A 4,919-nucleotide genomic window follows, 5' to 3' on the forward strand; every position below is an offset into this window, starting at 1 on the left:
CTACTTTCCCCTTTTCATTCCTAATTGGTTTGTATTGAGTTTTTTCTTACTTCTCTTCAATGAGATTGGCTATGAATTAATAAATCTTGTTTAGTCTTTCAAAGAAAATCTCAATTCATTGATTTTTTATTAGTCTCCCTTTCATTAATTTGTGCTCTTATTTTTATTGTTTCCTCCCTCAAACTAGCTTGGCTTTGATTTATTCTTCTAGAATTAGAGATTCAATGTTGGATTGTTTATTTGAACTTGTACTGTTTGTCTGAATTGAGAATTCATTGCTATAAATTTTCCTCATAGTACTGCTGTTATAATCTCCTATAAGTTCCAGTAGGTTGTCCTGGCATTATTATTTTATTTCAAATACTGTTTACTTTCATATTTATTTTCCTTTGTAACCTATTGGTTGTTCAGAAGGCTATTATTTAATCTCATGCATTTATGTCATTTTTGACACTTCTTTCCCTGGTGAGTTTCAGTTTCATTGAACTTTGGAGAGATAATATACATGGGAATTTTCATTGCCTCTGAATTTACTTCAGCATATTTTATGGAACATTATATCATCTATTTTGGGGAACATCCCATTTGCATGTAAGAAAAATTTGTTTTTTGATGTTTTGATGCAACACTCTGTAGATATCTACTGAGTCTGTTTGGCCACAGGTTTTTTTTTTCAAGGGTCTACAGGGTGTTCAGGGTCTCACTACTAGACCAGACTCAGTGATCTGCCTATTTATAGCCTCCCAAGAGTTGGGATTACAGGCACCACAGGTTGTTTTTAAAACTAATATTTCTTTGTAGATTTTTTTGTCTGGTTGATCCATCTTATTATGAGAGAGTGGAAAAATTGTCACACACTATGATTTGTTAGTGTTTTTTTGATTTTCATGTCTGTTAATATTTGTTTGATGTAGTTGCATTGACCAGAATTTGGTATACATATTTATGATTATTTTCTTGGAGTTTTCCTTTAGCAAGTATTCAGTGCCTTTCTTTGTCCATCCTTTTTCTGAAATATTTTTTTATGCATTTGTTACAGGGTGTCACTATGGAGCTTGGATTGGTATTGATCCTCCTGTTTCAGCCTCCTCAGGGCAGGGATTATAGGTGTGCACTATCACGCCCAGTCCTGTTGGCTAGCTGGCTAAGTATGCTGGGGGCCAGGGCTGGCACAGCATGTGGGGCCAGGAATTGAACCCAGGTCCTTGTGCTTTCCTAGGTAGTCACATAGGCTCTTTAGCTATCTCCACAGCTCCAGTCTTTGACTTTTAGTCTTAAATTTCTTTTTGGTTTAAATATGTTCTTGAATCCCTTTCCAACATACTGCTGGATGCTCCTTTTTGATCCATTCTGCTAGACTTGTTCTTTTAATTGTTGAATTGAGGCCATTTACATTTTTGGTTAAAAATGATTTGTACTGGCTTATTCTTTTCGTGTTGTTTTCCTGCTATTAATTCCCTGTCTTTCCTCTCTGTTTAATTACTGTCTCTACCTGGTGGCCTCTGACTATTGGTGCTTTGTTTTTGTTATTTCAGTCACAAAAAAAGGAGAAGCCTGGATCCAATTGATCCAATTAGCAACATGGGACTCAGGAGCCCTGTCTGGTTACAAGTGCCCAGGAACAGAAACTTCTCACATTTATTGAGGGCTAAAAGTGGGGAAAAGAATGGGCATGATTAACATGAGTAGTCTTGTGTAAACCCTAAGACTAACCATTAATGTCCCAGGTGAAAGTTCAAGGACAGACATGGTGGCTCCAGGACCGTGCTGTTATCGTGCATTGAAGCTTGCCAGTGTCACAAGTGACAGCATCTGTTCCTTTAGGCCATGCTATTTTAATCCTTGCTCCTTCAGGACAGCAAGATTTTGGATTATACCTCCATACTTTGTGCTTTCTTTTGACAATGATCTTCAGAGTGTTGGTTTGGTAGTCATGAATTTCTTCAGTTGTTTTTCGTCAGGGAAGTGTCTTACTGCTCCATGGGTTTTGCAATATACTTTTATGGGTTACATCAAGCTGGGTTGAAGGTTATTTTCTTGCTGGGCTTCAAATACCTAACTCCAAACACTTTTTGATTTGAGGGTCTGTGTTGAGAAGTCTGCTGTGATTCTGATGGGATTTCAGTTATAGGTGATTTGTTTCTTTTCTCTAGAACTTTTAAATATTCTGATCCCATGCTGAATTTTCAGAATGTTGGATAGTTTATGTCTTGGTGTAGATTTATTTTGATCATGGTTATTTGATTATGTTTCATTTGGTTATGCTTCATAGTTATATTCTTCATTTATTTGTATATTAAATTCTTTATACATGTTTGGAAAGTTTTCTATCATTTCTTCTGTGAATGGCATTTCCATGGTTTTGTGTTGGCTTCATCTTTCTCACTCTCTCCAATCAATCTTAAAGTGTTCTTTGTGTTTCGTCTTGTCACAGTTGTGCAGATTTTTAAAGGTCTCTTGCTATTTAAAAGATATCTTTGTGTTTATGACCATTAGCTGCAATCTTGTTTCCTAGATATTCCATCTTGGCCTTCCTTCTTCAATTGAATGTCCTTTCAGTGGATCTTTTAATCCTCTGAATTTGTGTTTGTATCTGTGGAAGAAATGTATTCCATTTCTTTGCTACATTGGGCATTCATGTGTCCATCATTTTCCTGAATTTGTTCTTTTTCTTTTTAAATCTTTCTCTGCTTTAGTGACTGTCATCTTTTGCAACTGTCTTCCTTTTGCATCTCACAGATTACTTATTCTATAGCATCTTCCACTTGTTCTTTCACTATTTCTGCTGTCATTTCAGAAAATTCCAGTGACTGGCTTCTAAATCCCTTTCTTTCTGTGCTCTGAGCCATTGCTGAGTGTGTGAGCCTACTGAGGTTAAATTTTATTTCTTTATCTTGTCACTATAATTTATGTTTTCTTTTCTTTTCTTTTTTTGTTTTCTGTTTTGATGTTTATAGATTTATTATGGTACATAACTTTATCCTCAGTATTGAGCTCCTACCTCAGTGCAGGAATGCAGGGTAGGGCTCACCAGACCATTTAGTTGTGTGGGGCTCAATCTATCTTTTGCAATGGAAGGGTGGTAAACTGAAGCTCAGAAAGTCTTTCATGATGGAGGATGGGCAGAGTAGGGCTCACTGATTCTTCCTTGATGGTGGGGGTACTGAAACTCAGTGAGGCTTCTGCAGTGATGGGGGTGGTGGGGCAGAGCTCAACAGGGCCTCAGAGCTGTCTGGATCTCAGCTTGCCTACTGCTGATGGCATTTTGAGTTTTACTTCTCTGATGACTAAAGATGTTGAACATCTTTGTGTACTTAGTGATCATTTGTACATTTTGTGAGAATTATCTGCTCAGTTCTCCTGCCACTTATGAACTTTCTTATTTTTCTCTGAGTCTGGGTCTTGCTACATAGTTCATGATAGCTTTGAATGCATTTTTCACCCCAGACTGGGCTTGAAGTCCCAGTGATCCTCCTGGATCAGTGTCCTGAGTGTTGGGATTAAAAGAGCACTCCACCAGCCCTGGAAATATTCTATTCTACTGAGTTTTGGAGTCTTTACTTGAATAGTAACCCTCTCTGGAAAGAGTGGCTGGCCAAGATTTTATCCCCAGATTCCATAGGCTATTACTTTCCACTGTTCTGTTTCTTGTTGTGCAGAAACTATAAATTCAATGCAATATTGTCAGCACCATCACTTCCTGGAGCAGTAGTAGGCAGCTGGCACTCAGTAAAGAATTTGAAGCTTGTCTGCAGGTTGCCTTTCTGTATACTGAGGCAGGAGGGTTCATAAAAATGTGGCTGTCTTACCCATGCTTCTAAAATGCAGACATCATTATGAAATGTGGTTGGACACTGCCCCCTCATTCTTCACCTACACACTTTCCCTGTGTAGATCATCTGACATAAGCTGACTATAAGACAACTCTGGTTCATGCAGTATGTACCCACATATTGATCAACCTAGGGCTAAATTAATCAGTAGTGCTTTGTTATCCAAAGAGACAACAGATAATGGAGCATTATAAAGGACATTGTTTTTTTGTTGCAGTTCCTGGTGCTCCTTAGTTTTTTTTAAAGTACATCATCTTGATAAAAGTAACAAAAGCCAAGGAATGGCTGCTTCCCCAACCTGATTCATAGTTTCTTTGAGGTCAAACAACCAGGAGTTTGTACATCTTTGTTTCTGTTCCAGAATTTATGATTATGTCTTTTTAAAGCCTGAATAACTAACTTTTATACCTATTATATTTTATTCCCAGCAGAGCATTGCTATTAATGTTTGTACTTCTTTACTTAAAAACATTTTAGAGTCACTTGACAGCCATGTTTTACAGTGCAGTTATGGCCAAGCCCAAGAACCACACAACACACAATCAATCCTGAAAATGGCACAGAAATGGCATCAAGAAACCTTGGTCACAAAGATATGAATCTCTGAAGAGGGTAGATCCCTGGTTCCTTAGAACATGCAATTTGCCAAGAAGCACAACAAGAAGGGTTTCAAGAAGATGCAAGCAAACAATACCAAGGCCATGAGTGCATCCATTGAGGATATCAAGACCCTCATTTAGCTTGAGGAGGTCAAGTCCAAGATCATCCCAATGGGAATAAATTGCAGCCTCATTTGACTTACCTATATTGCCCACCCCAAGCTTGGGAAGTGTATGCATGTACGCATTGCCAAGGGTCACAGGCCTTGCTGGCCAAAGGCCTATGCTCCAACCAAGGCCCAAGATCCAGCTTCTGCTCCAGCCCAGGCTCCCAAAGGTGTCCAGTTCCCCATGAAGTCTCCAGTTGAAGACTCTTATCTGCTGATGTAAAAATAGAAGGACTGGTTTGACCCCGGGGGTGTCATTCATCATTCATGGGGGCCTGGTGTCCTACTGTGCTCTTTGTAGAAATAAACCTGAGGCAGGA

Source organism: Octodon degus, unplaced genomic scaffold (assembly GCF_000260255.1).
Source record: "Octodon degus isolate 3935 unplaced genomic scaffold, OctDeg1.0 scaffold00307, whole genome shotgun sequence".
Classification (NCBI taxonomy): domain Eukaryota; kingdom Metazoa; phylum Chordata; class Mammalia; order Rodentia; family Octodontidae; genus Octodon; species Octodon degus.